The sequence below is a fragment of the Trichechus manatus genome, unplaced genomic scaffold (genome assembly GCF_000243295.1).
Source record: "Trichechus manatus latirostris isolate Lorelei unplaced genomic scaffold, TriManLat1.0 scaffold00113, whole genome shotgun sequence".
NCBI classification, from domain to species: domain Eukaryota; kingdom Metazoa; phylum Chordata; class Mammalia; order Sirenia; family Trichechidae; genus Trichechus; species Trichechus manatus.
In genome coordinates this window covers 4,378,146-4,398,450 of record NW_004444049.1, presented here as the reverse complement: position 1 = coordinate 4,398,450, position 20,305 = coordinate 4,378,146, and positions in this window count along the sequence as shown.

Genomic DNA, 20,305 nt, shown 5'->3' with positions numbered 1-20,305 from the left:
GCTGAGCTGTGAGGGGACAAGTCACTGTTCCATCTTTTGTTTAACCTGCTACAAAAAACAAAAACAAACAGCTGCCATGGAGTCCACTCTGACTCATGGCGCCCCCATGTGTGTCAGAGTAGAACTGTGCCCAATAGGGTTTTCAACGGCTGATTTTTTTTGGAAGTAGATTGCCAGGCCTTTCTTCCAAGGTGCCTCTGGGTAGACTGGAACCTCCAACCGTTTGGTTAGCAGCCAAGCCCTGTTAACTGTTTGTACCACCCAGGGACTCCCAGCCTGCTGCACCCAAGGTTAATTACTCAGAGGGCCTTCCCTGGTTCAGAGTGCTTACTGCGGGACAGACAGGCAGCATCCAGGAGGTCGGGGCCTGCTAATGGAACACAGGTGCACCTGACCCGGGCCAGGCTCCCAAGGCTGCGGTCTGTATGCAAACGAGGCTTCTCCGCAGGGGAGGAACCCGCGCCCCCGTTCACACAGGCACTTCTGTTTCCGCCTCTTCCCCATCCTTTCCCAGCACTGACAACAGGCAGCTTTCTGTTGCCCCTCCAGCCCACCAAGGAAGTGCTGGCCCCTAGGAACCCTGACACATTCAGGCAGCGGGAGGTCTTGGAAGAGGTCAGACGGACACACCAGGAACAGTGAGAGTAGAGGGTCAGTTAGAATGCTGAGGTGACAAGCCAGCAGAAACTCCCTGCTCCAAGTGCCAAACCTTTACGCTGTGACAATCGTCGGCACCCTGGCATTAGGACAGGCACCGGTGCTGTCTCCCCAGCTGGAGGCGGAGGTCCCACTGGCTCCCTCACCCACCTCGAGATTCGCCATCTGTCTGGTGAGTTGCTGGATGGGCTGGAGCTGGAGGGAACGGCCTGCATGCCGGCCTAAGTCTCCTCCAGGGCCGAGCCTGGAGCCAAGCTTGAGAGGAAGGCCAGAGCCGGGAGCCATTTCTACGACATGAGATCTTAGTCCATTTCTTCAAGGCACTTTCAGACATGTTACCTCAATCTCCCTACACCACTGGGAAGAAGACAGGAGGGACATTTGTCCCCACTGTACAGAGGAGAAGGAGCCCTAGTGGCGCAGTGGTTAAAGCAATCGACTGCTAACTGAAAGGCTGGCAGTTCGAAACCAGCAGTGGCTCAGCAGGAGAAAGATGTGGCAGTCTGCTTCCGTAAAGATTTATAGCCTTGGAAATCCTATGAGGTTGCTACAAGTTGGAATCGACTCGACGGCAGTGGGTTTGTTTTTGGGTTTGGTAGAGAGTAGTGTTGGGGTGCTCAGACATGAGCATAGGAAACAGGTTACCCAAGGTCCAGGTCTGAGAAGGACTTGACATTCTGAGTCTACTTAGGAAAAGGTACAAGCTACGGGGTGACTATCCCTGGGTTAGAAACTGGCCTACACTCAGAAGGGTGGGAATCCCCTCCCAGATGCCCTCAATATGTTGGCAACCCTTGGTGACACTCAGTGCTTACAGAGGACACAGAGGAAAGAGGATGGCTTTGGTGTCAGACACACCCGGGCTTGGGTCTTAACTCTGACATATGTGTGTGACCTTGGGCAAGTCATTTAACCTCCAGGTCTCAATTTTCTCATTTGTGAAAGGGGGTAAACAACACAGACCTTCCAGGGTTGTTTGTGGAGGCTCAGTAAATGAGGAAGATGATTATCAATCACCAGCTTCTAGTCCCAACTGCTCCCAATTTTTCTCACAAAAGTAGGACCCTCCTCATGAGGTAGGTGGGCAGACAGGAAGGAGAAACAGATCCTAAGATTAAGTCTCCACACCCTGGAGAACTCAGTGCAACAAGCGAGAGAGGAGGGATTGTTTGGTGGCCAAGCACCCTCAGCTGGCTGGCTGGGCACACACCCTCTGCTCATAATCTCCTGACAGCCTGGAGGCGCTGTGTAATCCGATACTTTTCCCCATGGCACCCAGCATCTGGGACGAGATCAGTGAAGTAAGACGCCTAGCTTTGGAGCAGGAACAGCCCCAGGAAGCACAGAGCCACCTGCATTCTGAGAGGACAGAAGCCTTTGAGCGGATACAGTCTTTGCATAGAGTTCCTAGTGCCTGGAGGGGGCTGAGGACAATGGCACTGCCACTCCTCAGAGGTCCCTCTTCATGTGCCCAGCCGAAGCCCTGTCCATGCTTCACTTCTAGCACATGGAGACCATGCACGACAACAGTCACCTCCTGAACAGGTGTCTCTACTCCTCCCCTAGATGAGAAGCGGCTTGAGAGCTGGGCCAGACCTTATCCAGCTCTGTCTCGAGTGGGCATTTCGTAGATGTGGACTGCACCAAAAATATCATCGTCATCAAAACCAGCAGCAGTGCCACAGGTCTGCTGAGTCCAGTGCTGCTGGTGGAAGTCTCTGTCAGCCACTGGAGACACAAAGCTGACTGGTCCCTGCCCTCACGGCTCCACGGTGGGAAGGAGCCAGATACATCAACAAATAAGGACAGCAGAAACAAGCAGGTAGAGCGAGGGCCTAGAGGAAGCAGCCGTCAGCTCTAAGTTGGGGGCAGGGAAAGCTTCACAGAGGTGGGGACTCAGAGATGAGGAGGGGACTGATAGGTGGGCTGGGAGTGAGGGACGAAGGGGAACAGTCCAAGGGGAGGCAGTGTGACAGGGCCACCATCTGGCCATGGTGCATTCACAAACCGTGCACGGTTTGGCACGCTGGAGTCTCAGGTGTGAGCACCAGGCTTGGGAGGAGGGCAAGGGACCCTACCACCCACGGCATCGTACAGAAACCTAATGATCGGTGCAGAAAACCCAGCCCTGAAAAAATGCAGTAATTAATTTTGTACGCAGTTGTAAAGTACCCTCAAAGCCAACAATTATTACATAAGTGGGGAGGAGGGAGCAACTGTCCGGCAAAGTTACTCACAGCTGTCCTGTTTAATGGGCTGCTCAGCTGTTAAAACAATACTGCTAGCCTGGGTGTGACTCTCAGACAGACAAACTTCCAGTTAGTGATTCCAAGTGGAGAATGATATCGGTCTGCGCTCAGCTCCGGAGTGGTGGCATGGCTGACAAGCAGCAGCCCATGCACCCAGCCTGTCCCTCGCTCACCACCAGGGCAGCGGGACCCTCTAAGGGCCTTGCTCCCCCATTGTCCTCATCACCCAGGACCCAGCCACGGAGGCATCAAGGTCTTACAACTTCTGTGAAGCAAAGCAGGCAGGTAGAACGTCTTCCATTTATTCAGAAAGCTTGTATGGAATGTCCATCAGGTAACAGAAAGTAAGTGAGGAGCTCTTGCTATGGAGAAATGAAGAGAGAGGGTGATGGTCCTACACCTGCAGAATTCACCATGTGGCTGAGGGAGGCAAGACCTGCACGTGGCAGATTAGCTTCCTCTGCCAGAGCAAACCACCACAGGATAATGCCACAGGGTAAGGGGGCACGTGGCCTAAGGTTTCCAGGCCTCTACTCCCTCTTCATGACCCCCAGAAAGATGCAACAAGCCAACTACTTTGTGATACAAGCTACAGGCCAATGAGCAACTGTTCCTGAATCGATCCAACTCGACTGTTAACAGGCGGGTCCCTGGGTAGTGCAAACAATTAAGCACTCAGCTACTAACCAAAAGATTGGCAGTTCGAATCCACCCAGAGGTACCTCAGAAGAAAGGCCTGGTGATCTACTTCTGAAAGATTACAGCCATTGATAACCCTGTGGAACACACAGTTCTACTCTGACACACATGGGGTTGCCATAAACTGGAAGTGACTTGACAGCAACTCGTTAGTGTTGACAGAGCCCCGTGCTTTCCGGGAAAGCCCTCATTCCTTTCCTCCTCCCAACTCACAAGGAGCCTCTGTTCCCCTCTTCCAGCAACAACATAGCTGTGAGCTTGGGGAACTGTGTCGGATTGCAGCGCCAACACTCAATTCACTCTGTGACTTGGGGATTTATGAAACCTGTACTTTAGTTCCCTGATCTTTAAACCGCCGAATGATCCACGTCTTCTTGTGGAGTTGCTATGAGGACTCAGTGAGGTAGTGTATTTCTGAAATACCTCTGAGAGCCTGGCAATTACAGATGCCCAGAAAAATGACCCCAGGGTCAACCCTCGTGATAGCAGCCTTAATCCTTCTCTTCTCCCGTCAAGCCCTGGGGCCTCAGTATGAGGGAGGCAGAGACCCAGATACAAGCCCAGAGAAGCCAAGAATAGTGTTGGCCCCATGCAGGATGATGACTGCAAGGAGCAGCGAGCTGTGACTCAGACCAGAAGCCAGGTCCTCTCTGGGCTGCCACCATTAACCAGCACTGCACCGAGAGGCAGGTCACCACCACCGTGGGCCTCGGCTTCTTCCACCGTTAAACAAGGGTTAACCGACGCCGTGACTCCTGCACGGGGCAGTGTGGGCAAAATAAAACCACAAAAGATTTACCGCAGTGCACTGCCCCACAGAGGTGCCCTGTGGAGATGCCTTCCCCATCCTCTGTCCCATTGAGAAGGAGGAGGTGAGGAAGAGGGGTTAAACAGCATAAAGTTAAATCGACAGCAGCATCAGACAGAATAACATACTTAGGAATGAATTTAACAAAAGAAGCACGAGACTTGTAAACTGAAATCTACAAAATGTCATTGAAAGAAATTAAAGAAGGCCTAAAAAATGGAAAGACATCCCAAGTCCATGAACTTAATGGTGTTAAGATGGCAATATTCCCCAGATTGATCTACAGATTCAACACAATCCCAATCAAAATTCCAGCTGCCTTTTTGGCAGAAATTGACAAGCTGGTCCTAAAATTCATATGAAAATGCAAGGGACCCAGAATGGCCAAAAACATCTTGGCAAAGAAGAACAGAGTTGGAGGACTCACACTTTTCAAATTCAAAACTGACTGCACAGCTACAGTTATTGCAACAGTGTGACTGGCGTAAGGATACACGTACAGATCCATTGAATAGAACTGGGAGTCCAAAAATAAACCCAGACATCGATGGTCAGTTTGGTGGGGAAATAATAGTCTCGTAGTGATGGACTCAAGTTTTCCAAAATCCTAATTTTTTTGTTAAAAGCTCTAATTTTACCACTGGTAACAAATACTATTAGTTTGCTGTTGTCGCTCTGAAGTGACAGACTACGTTCATTTTCAAGAAAATGTCTGTCAGATCTCCAAGTCTGGATAGCCATAGTTTGTCTGTCACTTGTTCTTTCAAGTAAAAATGGTTTTCCCTGAAAAAAAAAAAAAAAAAGGCTAGTTCAGCTTGCAACTCTCACTATCCCACAAGTGCTTTCCCTTGAGATGACCAATGATCTTCAGTATGTAGAATATTTACTTCCCATTTCACACAGAAAATTAAAAAAACATGTACTCAAGCATAGAGATTGAATAAAATTAGTAATTGTCACAGCTTCATCAAGGACATTCTTCACTGCTAGCGCGTGGAGGTGATGGGCTCCATGACTCCGAGGTAGTTTGGGGCCACAGCCCCACTCCTGCTAAGGCGTCAGCGGTTTTGCTCACCATTGCCTTTGCGCCATTGGCGCAAACGTCAACACAGTAGGAAAGGCAAGTAACATGTCAGTATTATTATGAAGGTCGTTTTGACTCACGGGCCCCCTTGAAATGGTCAGAGACCCTCAGGGGCCCACGGAACACACTTTGAGAACTACTGGTCTCCGAGGGCGCTCCCTGCTGGCCTGGGGGATGGCAGATCCAACTTACAGGGGAAGAAAAAAACACCAACAATCTTCTTCACTTTGTGATATCTGAAGAGGTAATGGAGGAAAGTGGAGAATAGAATGTGATCCCTGGACTGAGTTGGGGTAGGAGGGCTGTCCTCAGCTCTTAACAGCCTTAAAGGGCCCAGGAGTTTCAGCTGAACAGATTGCTTTCTGGGGTTTCAAAATCTAACAAACAAGCTATCTGGTTGTTTTCTCTCTTCCCCCACACCACCTTTCCATTCCTCAGCCTCGACACAAACAAAACCAAAACCAAACCTATTGCCAGGGCTCTGTTCTGACTCATAGCGACCCCATGTGTTACAGAGTGGAACTGCTCATAGGGTTTTCTTGGTTGCAACCTTTTCGAAAGCAGATCACCGGGCCTTTCTTCCGCAGCATCGCTGGGTGCATTCGAACCACCAATCTTTTGGTTAGTAGCCGAAAGCCAACCATTTGCACCACCTGGGAACCTGTCAACACAAAATAGGCACCTTCAACTCTTGGGATTGTTTTCCAACGTCACACTAGAGAGGGCCAAGCAGAGAACGTTGGAGGACGGCAAGAAGGCCAAAGGGGAAAAGGAAGAGGGCAGCAAACACTATCATCGCCGCCTCTGCCCAGCTGCCCCCAGCTCCACTTACCCCGGGGAGGGGGAGACGGGCTTTCCCACCAGTTCTCATTCCCTTCCTGCCAACTCAGACTGCCCTAGATTCTCGTCAACCGGCCCCTTAGTTCAGTTTTAGCAAAGGGGCTTCCCCCTTTGCCTTCTTGGAAAGATCTCTTGGTGGGGAGGGCCACTTTTCTCGGCACCTCAGTTATTAGCCCCCACGTGAGCGACCAACACAAGCCCCTTCATTGGCGCTGAGCCTATCCTCCAGGATATCCAGTGAAACAACGCGAAGCGGGTGAGCCGGGTGGGAGCGGATTTCTCATCAAGATGAGACTATTCAACCGCAGCAGCAGTGAGGCCGCTTGGCCCGTGTAGCCGAGCGCAGAAAACAAAGTGCCATTCAGGCCCCAGGGACACACAATGGGCCCTTATCCTCCTTCCTGGTCTGAGCCAAGCGCTACTAAGCAAAACTGGAGGGCCCAGTGGGTAGCCCTTGGGCAGAGCCGCCCCTGGATGTGGGGGCCCTGTCTATGTAAAAATACAAGTCACTCAGAATTAGCGTGTCAGCACCATTCTGGCGGCCCGACCTTACGTGATCCCACAAAAGAAATATATCGTGGCAACCAGCAGGACCTGCCTCCTGGAACTGGGCCTCCCTGACACGGGGCCCTGGGAGAATCCCAGAGGACATGTAGTTGTTCCTGCACAGGGTGGAAGGTTGGAGAGCACCCCAAAGGGGTCGATGTGGATCCCACGCCTTGCTCGGAAATCTAGCTGGTCCCAGCCACTGGCGGGGGACGTTGACATTTTTGAGGAAGGCACTCCAAAGCATGGAGGTATCTGAGGCACTGAGTCCCAGCAGGGCCACCCATGCCCAGGGCTAATGCAACCCCATGTGTGTCAGAGTAGAGATGCTCCATAGGGTTTTCTTGACTGTAATCTTTACAGAAGCAGATTGCCAGGCCTTTCTTCCATGGTGCCACTGGGTGGGTTCAAACCACCAATCTTTAGGTTAGTAGCTTACAGCAAACCTCCTGCGCCACCCAGGACACTACAAGGGGCTGGTTGATAGCAGCGCCACCCAGGGGAATAGGGTGCGCCAATGGGAAGGTGCTCACCAGGAAAACAGACAGCTCAGCAACCTGACTCCAGCCAGGGAGGGAGGAGGTGGTGTCTGCCATAGGTGGCTGCTCCCACTTCCCGGAGAGAGTCTGAGTCTCTGAAACCTGCCTAGGGTTCCCTGTGTTGCGCCAAGATCCACACCCTACACTGCCTGCTGTGGAGGCAGATAACTGCGCCAGAGGGAGGGAGGCCCCCGCCCCGCCAGCCCCATGGCTAAGGCACCCTCCTCGCCCACTGGGCTCTCCCTCTGCCCCCTTATCACAGCTGAAATTCAAAAGCAGTGGCCTTCTGCCTGCTCCCTGATGACATGAAATCGCGGCTGGTCCTTTTTGTTCCCTGCTGTATCTCTGGCCTGTCGCACCGGGCCCGGAACACGGAGACTTATCAGTGGACAGTGATGAAACCGGTGAAAGGGACTTCTGAGGGCTAGCTGCAGACCGCTCCGTGCCTAGCCAGCATGCAGCGGCCAAGGGTCCCGGGGCAACCGAGTGCCATCCCACAGAGCGGTTGCTGCTGGAAGAGGGGCACATCCCCGGCCCAGCAGCACCCCACCCCTTGGCTGAGGGTCACAGCTCAGTAGGCCTCCTGGGAGGCTAGTCTTCTGGAGGCAGTGTGCCAGGCTCCTGGATTTCTGTGACAAATATTCTGGAGTCTCATGCTAAATGACCAGAGATGGTACCAGGCAGGAGCCCTGGCCCTGCGGCACAAGCATGGGGAGGGGGTGCACCTGATTTCCATCCTGGGAGGCCCCCAGGTGGGGTTCCGTTTCCCTCCTCCCTTCCCAGACACCAGCTACCGCCTGCACCTCTTTGCATTCCAAGAGAAGTACTAACTAGCCTTCTACCCCCACTGGCTCAGTCTTCCCTCCATGCTCTTCGCACCCCCAACCCGTCTCTGCCAGGGACCTCCTCTTCACCTCCCGCCAAACAAACACACCAATCTGCGTGTCTTTAAACCACCAATCGAGTCTGTTAAAACTCATTCTGCTAGCCCTGGTGGCGCAAAGGTCAAGCGCTTGGCTGCTAACTGAAAGGCTGGCAGTTCAAACTAACCCAGCGGCTCGGTGGGAGAAAGACCTGGCAATCTGCTCCTGTAAAGATTACAGCCTAAGAAACCATATGGGGCAGTTCTACTCTGTCACTTGGGGACACTATGAGTCGGAATTGACTCAATGGCACACAACCACCACCCCTCCACCCCTAGAGCTGTCAGGGATGTCAAAAGGCCTGAGGGTATGTGCTAATACTCTGCTTACCATAAGGGTCAATGAAAACGGGTATAGGTTTGCAGAGGTAGCCCTCACCTTTTCCCACCTGGGATAAAGGAGTTCCAGGGTACGGAGAACTGATAAGCTAAGAAGAAAGATCATGTTTGAAATTCCAGAACTAAGCTCCAAGGACACCTGGAACAGGCAAGGGAGGACCAATTGTATTTCACAGTGGTGGCTGATGTGTTTGTTGCTTTGCACATTGCTCTCAGGCTTGGTCGCGTATGTACGGGTTTTCCCTTAGCTAGACTTAAGCTTCAGAGTATATAACACCTACATAAATGAACGCATGTCAACTGCTTTGACGGATATACGGAGTTACTGATGAGAGGAAAGGGTTTGGAACAGTGCCGGCATCCTGTGTAGTCAGGGAGAGATTTGTTTGGCTCGAACTTGGGTGATTTGGGGCAAGCGGTGCGTCATCACCGGCTCAGCCTTCTGGGCCAGCAGCACTCACAGCAGAGGGTGGGCTGTCGAGAAGTCCTCCGAGGGGCTGCCCAGAGACTAAACTTGCCCAGGAGGACCTCCTGCTGCAGGAAAGCAAGAAACTGGATGCTTGTCATCTTTGCCCTAAGTTAGCAGTTTCCTTACCCCTTATGGAGCTCCTACTACCAACCGCAAAATCTGTAGTCAAAACACCCAAGTCTCTTCCCTCACAGCAGCCTAAGAGAAACAGGTGAAACCCTCTCTTCCTCCTAAAGAATTTTACAGTAAAGAAAAATCCATGTGCAAGGCAATGAGAATTCCTCCTCCAGCCCAGAGCTCCTGTGGAAGGGAAGAGAAGCAAAAGAATTTTTAAGAAGGCTTCCCCACGCCCTAAGCCACTTGGAGAGTGGGTGACCTCCAGATGTTCTGCTCATGTTGGCTTCAAAACAGAGCCATGGCCAACTGGAGAAAAAGGAGACAAGGACAGCAACACTCAGACCTGCTCCCCACGAAGGTCTCTTCTACTAGCTCAGAAAGAGCTAGACCAAGCCCATAAGCCTCCAGCACCCATAGAAGCCTCCAGCACCCAGGAGTCTCCAGTGCTTATATGAGGCTCCAGCACCCACATAAGCCTCCAGCACCCATATAAGGCTTCATCGTCCATATAAGCCTCCAGGGCCCATATGAAGTCCATATAAAACTCCAATACCCACATAAGGCTCCAGTGCACATATAAAGCTCAGTACCTATATAAAAAAAGCCCTGGTAGCACAGAGGCTAAGTGCTCAGCTGCTAACCAAAAGGTCAATGGTTCAAACTCATCAGCTACTCCACAGGAGAAAGATGTGGCAGTTTACTTCCGTAAAGATTACAGTCTTGGAAACCCTATGTGGCAGTTCTACTCTTCCCTACAGGGTTGCTATGAGTCAGAATCGACTCAATGGCAGCGGGTTTGGTTTGGTTTCAGTTTACCCATCTAAAGTCAGTACTCATATAAAGCTCAGTACCCATATAAAGCTCCACTATCCATATAAGGTTCAGTACCCATATAAGGCTCCAGTATCCATATAAGGCTCCAGCATCTATATAAGGCTCAAAAACCAAAAACCAAACACACTACTGTCGAGTCAATTGTGACACACAGCGATCCTACAGGACAGAGCAGAACTGTCCCATAGGGTTCCCAAGGAGCGGCTGGTGGATTTGAACTGCTGACTTCTTGGTTAGCAGCCAAGCTCCAAACCACTGCACCACCAGGGATCCATATAAGGCTCAGTAGCTATATAAAGCTCAGTACCCATATACGGCTCTGGCACCCATATAAACCAGGGGGTTTCTGGAGAGTCCCTGGAAGAGACCCAGACACTCCTGCTACCATGTGTCCACACGGACCTTCTCAAGCCATCTGGGTTTGTCTCAAAAGGCAAAATGAATGGAGAAAACTGTCTTATTTTCGAATTCTCCTTCACTCACACCTTAAAGAGCACCTTTGCAGAGTCCTGGGTGGGCTTCCTGTGGCTGATGCTAGAGACCCTTCTGAGAAGTGCAGCTGGGCAGGAGGCTGTGCTGGACGTCTGGGCAGGAATAAGAAGCCACCGACAGGGAGGAGGTGGGGAGACAGGGCAGTGACAACAGTGCATGGGCTCCTGGCCAGAAGCAGTGAATGGACCAATCCTGAGGCTCTGTGCTAGGACTAGCAAACAGGGACAGAGAGGGGCATCTAACTCCCCTGGCTGAGACAAGAATGCGGGGTAGCAGCCAGGGGCCTGGGCCAGGCTCCCCCTTTGAGCAAGGGTCAGAATTAAAATCTGGACTTTACGTCTTTGGGAAGAAGACACGGCATTACCCAAGAGGAATACCTGGGTTTATAAACTCAGCGTCAAGTCAAAGGGCAGGTCAGTGATCCAAACTTCTGCCAGTGATGCTGGTTCAATAACAGCAGATGCAGCCTTGAGAATGGACAGTCCCACAGAGCCTGGCACAAATGCTTCTTGGGGAAATAAATGAACGAATGGATGGATTCAGAATGAGGCTGGTTCAATCTGAAGTCATCAGATTAGCAGAGACAAAGTGTGCGTGTGAGTAAACAGGGACTACGGAGCTTATTTTAACCTGGACTCAGAATACACCATGCCTCTTGCCAGGGCAGAGGGTTAGAGTAGGGGAGGAGGGGGAACAACAAGGGAGAAGGCGTTCTCAGACTCCGCAAGCCACCAAGATGAACCCTGGCTGGCTCAGAAGACACCCTGAAGGAAGACGGAAGGCTATTCATCAGCGGGACCATTCCTTGTAACCAGAAGTATTCACCGGGTAGCCCTGTCACCCGCCTACGGGCAACAGCAGTTTCTGTCTTCTTTTTCCAGCCACAGCCCGTCTAACAGCTGGAAATGAAGAAAAGACTTCAATTTGGACTTGTTTTAGGAAGGAAGCCCCCAGTCTTAGACTATGACGTTGAACAAGCCGTGGTGGTGCAGTGGTTAAGCGCGCAGCTGCTAACTAAAAGGCCACAACCTGCTCTTCAAGAGAAAAATGTGGCAATCTGCTTTCGTAAAGATTTACAGCCTTGGAAACCCTATGCGGCAGCTCTACTCTGTCCTATAGGGTCGCTATGAGTTGAAATTGACTTGATGGCAGGGGGTTTGGGTTTTGGTTTTGGAAGGAAACCTCCAGTCTCGGAATACGGGGTTGAGGCAAACAATGGGGAACAGGAAAAATGGGATGGACTGAAACCAGATGCATAAAGCAGCCTGTCTCCCAGGGACCTGTTCACAACTTCAGGACGGACAGAGGGCCAACTGTAAGTAACAATTTCCCACCAACCCCAAGAATCTCAGAGCTACCCCTTTGTCCTCTCTGCACACTCCTCCAGGCAGCCTCACCCCTTTGGCCTTCTTCCTCCTACGGGGGGTCAGAGCTCCAACCTTCTCTGGGAATGGAGCTGGGCCTGGGCCCAAATTTAATTTGTTCAATGCAGAGAAACACGTGTATGTGACGGAGAAAATGTGGCCAAGGACAAGATGCCCGCGGTGGATCAATTACTCTTGTGTGTGGCCTTCCTAGCCATGGTCATGTAACTCCTACCCAGGTGACTGGGCGGGACTGTGTGAAAGGGTAATTGTGGCCTACCAAGGGGATTGGTCAGTTTTGCCTTAAAAGAGCCAATTCCAGAGCAGAGAGGAGGATCCGACCACCACCAAGGAAGCATAGCCTGGAGCGGAGAGCACGTCCTTTGGACCCGGGATCCCTGTGCTGAGAAGCTCCTGGAAGCCAGAGACCAAGAGAGAGACCAAGCTGTAACCCTGAAGACAGTGACAAGTGGTGGCAGGAGAGACCTGGCAGCAGAGACCTGGCAGCAGGAGACGGCACAGTGGGCTTCCCGGCCCTGGCCCCGGCCCACGCAGAGAGAAAGCTGAGCACCTTTGGGGAGAGACCTAGGGCCCAGGAGAAGCTTGCCCATGAGCACGCTTGGGAAGAGGCTGTCCTGATGGAAGAAGCGTATCTTGAGTGTTCCCGAGCCTGAATTGTAACTGTTACTTCCCTAAAAACCCCAGAATCGTGAGTATAGTCTGTGAGTTCTGCATGGCCATTCAATGAATTATCGAACCCAGCAGAGACACAGAGAGTGCCGTGGGAGGGATGGTTGGTGTCAAAATTAGCTAAGAGAGGAGGCTTGTCTGTTCTCCACCTCATGGTAGTCAGCCCTGCACTGTTGATCTTGGTTCTCCTTCCCCCTTGTGGGGTTAGAGGAGGTCAGACCCTGCCTCCCTGCCGTTTTTACAATGCCTCACTTCTTTTCCTCCCTTGGCTCGACTGACACTTGACTGCACGCATCTATACACTTGTTTGTGCATCATGAGGAAGATAACCCACTTTCCACTCCACGCTACAAGGAGTGTGGAAATAACCTTTCCCTCAGCTGCTTGCTAACGAGATCTTTCCTTTATGTTTCTTCAAGCCCTTGGGCAGGATTACCTTTATCCTCATTAAAGCCTTCAAGAAGCAGCATTCCAGAGGAGAAAGAAAAGCAAAAAGCAAACACAGGTCAAGGATAATTTTGTGAAACAAATAAGAACCAGGATGTTCTGAGCAAAGAACCCGGCTCCTGGACCCGAGGTATCCTGTCAGCTACAGCCGGGGTAGGAAAAATGAAAGGACATTACAGGCTTTACAAATCACACAAGCACAGAAACGACAAAGAGAACCCCTAGAGCCAGAGAAACGAAAGCTGAAGCAGGCGGTGTTCTGGTGGTGGGTGTGATCTAAGGCAAGAGAGACGCGTCAGGGTAGGAGAGACCAGACGGAACCGGGCGCGGCCACCGCCTTGCTGGATGACTTTGTGCAGGCTGTTCACCCCCTCGGAGCTTCAGTTTCTTATCTATAAAATGAAGGTAACACCTTTAACCTCCAGAATGTTCTAAGAAGTGGAGACACTATGTAAAGAGACCCCAGCAGAGCATCACAAATATAGCTGCTGTTACTATTTCACTGTTGTATTCTTTTAAATAAATTTAGCTCTAAATGAGGAAAAACAAACCAGCAGATACAAAACCACCCAAGAATCCTGACCTCCTTTTCCCCACACTTTGGAACTCTCCCTGAAAATGCTGGTGTCAGAGAAAGCTGCTACCCGACACGTCATTCAAACAGTTCCTTCCCTGACCCCAGCTCAGTTAACAGAAGAAAGGAGAACCATCGTCTTCCTAGTTATAAACCCCCTGGGCTTGTCAGTGAGGTTAGGGTTCCCTTTGTCTGTGTAAAGTCCACCCAGCATCTACAATCCCAGAGTAGACTTTCTAAAGAAGTACAGGGGTTTCAGACAGTCTAATTTAAATCAGAGAGGAGAGGGTGGGAAATGGGCTTTGGGGCTTAAAAGCTAAACAAACAGAATACCGACAGGAAGATAGAGAAAGAGCTATGGAGGGATGTACTTTCATTCAACAAAGAACTGCCCCATGCTAACATGAAACCACTCTTTAAGTGGCACCCGGCTCTTTGGACTTGCGTCTCCCAGCTCAGTGAGACGTACCACTCGGGTCTTCTGCACACTCATTCATTTCCTATTTCTGGCCCAGATCCTCATGTGGCTGGAAGCAGCACAGGCCTGAGTTGTTCCCCATCCACAAGAAGTCAGATTAGTGAGCTATCGATCCATGAGAACAGGCTTCCAGGGAGACTCGAGTTGCAGGTTCAATCGCTGAGAAGGCCCGTTAATTTCTCTCCATCTCCTGGGCTTTGACCCTGACTCTGATGAACTGTCTTGCCCAAGTCTGCTGTTAGCTAAAAGAGGGAGTTTGAGACAAGGACACTGAAACCATGAGATCATCTTCATTCCTGGAAAAATAACTGAAAACGTTCGCTTCACAGACTGAGGACAGCCCACCAGCGCGGCCGCAGTTCGCCAAGAGTTGCCCTGAGTAGTGAGGTGAAGCTGGGAAATGAGACCAGGTACTCGGTGAGCAGCAAGACAAGTCAGGCTCCTGAACATCTCTGCCTCACAGCAAAGCAAAGGGAAGGGTCTGAGAAGTCTGTTCCTTCCTTTTTGCTCAAAAGAGCTCTGAGATAGATGAGGGTCACAGAAAAGCCAACAGCGTGGGGATGTCAGAAAATCATGCAGTAAAACAAAACAAGAGAGAGGAATTAAGGGGGTTGACTTGGCAGGACAAATGCTAAACATTGTATTTATTCTGTTTTACTTGCAAATGCAGGTATGAACTTCGGCCAAGAGGACAACGGCATCCGAGACTCCTGCTTCTAGGACCAGAGAATGAGTCTCAGAAACCTTTGGAACGAAACAATGAAACCCAAGCAAACTCAAGATGCAGAGAAGGTAATGAAAGGGATGACACAGTAGACAGATAAGAAAAGAAATGCGCTCCTTTGCAGATGTGGAATTACTCAAAAGCCTCTAAAAAAGAAAGGCCATACAGCCCACGGAAGACCATTCTCTACATCTCACAAGGCGCAGATACTACCTTTGTGATCACAACACAGAAAAAAGGGGCAGGCAAGCTTTTTCTGTCTTGAAAACATATATACACAGCTTACAAATGTAACATGTAGAGCTCTTACAGAAAGGCACATAATTTAAAGGATATTAGCTGTTTTGAAACAATTTGCAACAATAAGGTAATTATAGATAACTTTCCATTGTCCACACTAATGAAATGGGACTAGCAAGCCCAGGTACTTCGATAAATAGGTATAGCACACTTCTTAAGCGTCTGGCATGGTGCAGGAAGCAGGATTTGAAAAACTAACGACATCCCACTCTGAAAGCAAGGCTAACCGTTATCAAAAATCGCAAAATCCTGGAAATAACCCAAGTACTCAACGGTAGGAAAATATTTAAACAAATCACAGTTTGATATGACTGGGGACCAGGACATAGCCAACTGGATTCTTCTAGCCCATGGGCTTAGTAACGCACGTACTTTGGTTACAAGTAGGTCCAAAACATACAGGTGCACTGACAGGGATGAGAAATAAGTTTAAAATGATGTAATGGAGGCTTCAGTTTGCTTTTTTTAATGTTTCATTTTTTCCACCATTTGAACCATTTTAAAGTGTACAGTTAAGTGGTTTTTAGTATCGTCACGATGCTGTGCAGCCATCACCTCTAATTCCGTTTTCGTCACCCGAAGAAGAAACCCCATACCCACGAGCAGTCACTCCCCATTTCCCACTGCCCCCAGGCCCTGGCAACCACTCATCTGCTTCCTGTCTCTACAGATTTGCCTATTCTAGACATTTCAAATAACAGACTCACACAATACGTGGCCTTTTGTGCCTGGACTCTTTCACTTAGAGTCTTAGTTATCTAGTGCTGCTATAACAAATACAAGTGAATGCTTTTAACAAAGAGACACTTATTTTCTCCCAGTCTAGAAGGCTAGAAGAACAAATGCAGGGTGCCATCTCCAGGGGAAGGCTTTCTCTCTCTGTCGGCTCTGGAGGAAGGTCCTTGTCATCAATCCTTCCCTGGTCTAGGAGCTTCTCAGTGCAGGCACTGCGGGTCCGAAGGACACGCTGTGTCCCTGGCACTACCTTCTTGGTGGTATGAGATCCCTATATCTCTCTGCTCACTTCTCTTTTACATCTCAAAAGAGATTGACTTAAGACACAACCTAATCTTATAGATAGAGTCCTGCTTCATTAACATAACTGCCTCTAATCCCACCTCATTAACATCATAGAGATAGGATTTACAACCCATAGGAAAATCACATCAGATGACAAAATGGTGGACAATCATACAATACCGGGAATCATGGCCCAGCCAAGTGGACAGATATTTTGGGGGGGACACAATTCAATCCATGACACTTCGCATAATGTTTTCGAGGTTCATCCGCATTGCAGCATGTAGCGGTACCTCACTCCTTTTTATGGCAGAATAACAGTCCGTGGTATGGATGGACCACATTTTGTGTATCCATTCATCAGTGGATGGATGTCTGGGTTGTCTCCACTTTTTGGCTGTTGTGAATAGTGCTGTTATGAACATTCGTGTATGTTACATTTTATACATATAATTTTTAACCATCCAGGTTGGCCTCCCTGTTGTTGTTAGTTGCTGTCGAGTCAGTTCCAACTCATGGGGACCCCGTGGATGCAGAGTAGAACTGCTCCGTAGGGTTTTCAAGGCTGTGACTTTTCAGAAGCAGAATCGCCAGGCCTGTCTTCAGAGGCGTCTCTGGGGAGGTTCAAATAGTCACTCTTTCAGCTAGTAGTGAAGCGCTTCACTGTTTGCGCCACCCAGGGACTCCTTGGCCTCCCTAAACCAAAAAAAAAAAAAAAAACATAAAACAAATCTATTGCCGTAGAGTCAATTCCTGCTCATAGCAACGCTGCAGGACAGAGCAGTAAGGCCCCATAGGGTTTTCAGGCTGTAAATCTTTATGGAAACAGACTGCCACATCAATTAGTCAATGACTTGAACCCAGCAGTTGGACTCCAGAGCTTGACTCCCAACCACACAGTTATACTCCTCTCTGTTTTCATTCTCTCATATGGAAGGTACAAAACAAACAAAACCAAACCCGTTGCTGTCGAGTCAATTTGGACTCATAGGGGCCCTACAGGACAGAGCAGAACTTCCCCATAGGGCTTCCAAGGAGCGGATGGTGGATTTGAACTGCCAGCCTTTTGGTTAGCAGCTGTAGATCTTAACCACTGTACCACCTGGGCTCCCCAGAATGTGCTGGATGGCAGGGAGGTCAGCAGAAATTTACAAGTTGTTAATAATTCATGTACATGATGAGTGAGCACATGGACAGAAAACAGCCTAGTTATCTGTATTCCCTCCTGTCCTCACAGCCCAGTGGAAGGGAGTTTACAGATAATCAATAGGAAACAGTACAGGCTGACTGTGGGGAGGCTTAAGTAAAACAGGGACGGTATTACGTGCATCCAGGGCTGCCATGAGGTTAAATGAAACAAGTGGGATGACAGATGGGCAAGCACTCAACCCCTGGCTTTTAATAAAGGCTCATTTGTTCATGCAATAAAGCAAAGGATAGAATCTGGGCTGCTAACTGGGTTCTGCTTTTCCCACTTGAAAGGGGTGGATGGTGTCAAAACTACTTACAGAGGGAGGATGGTGAGGAAGGCAGGAAACAAAATAATGGGAAACAAGAAATGTTTGTAGGGTCAGGACTAAGAAAAGTCAGGAAAAATATAAAGAACAGGAGAAAAGGGAAGGGAAGTTGACCTAAGACAAACAACAAAAGCAAACATAAGAACGTGTATCTGGTATATGGGACAGCCCAGAGAACAGACTGTGGGGTGAGCACAGCCTGACGAGCTGATAGCAAAGCAGGAAGGCCTCAGGGCACACCCAGAGCCCAGGGCATTTCCCCTACAAAGGAAGGGAAGCTGGAGAGCAGAGACCTAGCAGGGAAAATGAGACCCTGTGCAGCTAGGACAAGGGGAAGAGGACAAGTGATTAACACTGCAGCAGGCAGAGCTCCACAACCCAGAATACTCCAGAAATGGGATGGCTGCAGTTGCTAAACTCAGAAGGCCACTTATGGAACCGAGGCAATAAAAAATGCTAAAAATTTATGTAGAGAAAGTGGGAGAGAAAGAAAGGACACTAGGAAAGGAAGAAATACAGCCAGAACGCTCCTTAGAAGGATGGCAGACTTCATCTTGCCCACTTTGGACCTATTATCAGAAGGGACCGGTCCCTGGAGAAGGACATCGTGCTTGGTAAAGCAGAGGGTCAGTGAAAAAGAGGAAGACCCTCAAAAAGGTGGATTGACACAGTGGCTGCAATGATGGGCTCAAACATAGCAACAATTGTGAGGATGGTGCAGGACCAGGCCAAGTTTCGTTCTGTTGTACACGGGGTCGCTGAGTCAGAACCGACCCAACGGCACCTAACAACAATAGGAAAGGAAACCGCCACCATCCGCCAGTTAGACCTACTATGGTGGCTTACATGCCATTATGCTGCTGGAAGCTATGCCACCTGTATTTCAAATATCAGAAGGGTCATCCATGATGGGCAGGTTTCAGTGGAGCTTCTAGACTAAGACAGACTAGGAAGAAAGGCCTGATAATCCACTTCTGAAAATCAGCCAAGGAAAACCCTATGGATCACAACAGAATACTGTCCGATAGAATGCGGGAAGATGAGCTGCCTGGGCTGGAAGTCACTCAAAATACACAACAACGGACTCGAGCATACCAGTGATCATGAAGAGACGCAGGACGGGGCAACATTTCCTTCCGTTGTACAAGGGGCAGACTCGACAGCAACTAGCAACACAGGAGAAGAGGACCTGAAAATGAGGTATTCTGGAGGGAAGTTTCTTTTTAATTTTCTTGTGTATAATTATGTATAAGGTAGAGTTCTACAAGACAATGAATGTTAGCTGTATATTTATGAACACATGGATAAGTGACAGTTACCTTCCCTCTGCTCCCGTTTTCACGGGGAAAATGGAAGTCCAGCTAGTTCTGGCAGTAGAGCTGGCCTACAGCTTGGCATGTCAAGGGCCAAGTTACTGAACCTCCCTGAGACTCAGCTGCTGACGTCTGTGAAATGGGGTTGGTCCTCTAAAATGCACAGGCAAGGAAGGCATTGAATGAGATCACACACACGGAAGTGCTTTGGAAATGGTAAGGCACTATAAAATAATAATAATCTATATGTATACAAAATAAAATAGCCTTTCAGGACAACACAAAGAAGTTTAAAAAAAAAAAAAAAAAAAACGAATCAGGTCAGCCTGAAATTAACACCATGACCAACTTGGCAGCAGCAGAGTGACATGGAGCATTCACAGCCTGCCCAAGAATGCGAGAAATGTGAGAGGAATTATGGGAAATTTTAGAAAACAAAAGGCTAAAACAGCAAAACATTTGGAAAAAGCATTATGTCAAAGTAGGAATTTGCAACCACGGACAAGGGGGACCAAGGGCTGAAAGAGGGAAACCTCGTTACAAAATCCCTTAAGACATGTATTCACGGCTGCCTGGACTTGCCCTGCTCACTACCCTAGTGACTGCTTGAGTGGCCTGACCCTCCAGGCAAGACCCACTGGGGAGAGGTGGGCAATCACATCACAGAAAACAGCAAGTCTTTACACCCAATGGGGCAGGCCTCCAAGATTCTCTCTCCCGTGGTAAATTCACAAAGTGGTCTTCTGGGACAAATCTGTGTCACATGAGTTTGAAACCAGTGAGTCAGATTTCTGGTCCCAAGCAAAGTACTATCATTCTGGCGGCCTCCCAAAAATCACCACCGTGACATCACTACGCTGCTGGTGGAGCTGCTTCTCAAGTGTGGAAACCAGACACCCTTGGGAACAGAAGCCATACTCCTAGTGATCTGAGGACCCTGTCTCAAAAGCATGACTTTCAGGTGAAACAAGTTTTCCCAGTCGGGCTAGATAACCACCCACCCCTCCTGCTGCAAACAGCTACAAATGTGGAAATAAATAAACACACACACGTCTTTAAATTTTTCTTAAAAGCATAGATGAGAGGGCTGTGGGGACCATGGTCTCAGGGAATGTCTAGCTCAATTGGCATGACACAGCTTATAAAGACAGTGCTCTACATTCTACCTTGGTGAGTAGTGTCTGAGGTCTTAAAAGCCTGTGAGCGGCCATCTAAGATACTCCACTGGTCTCATCCCTTCGGGAGCAAGGGAGAATGAAGAGAACAGGATACACGGAAAAGAT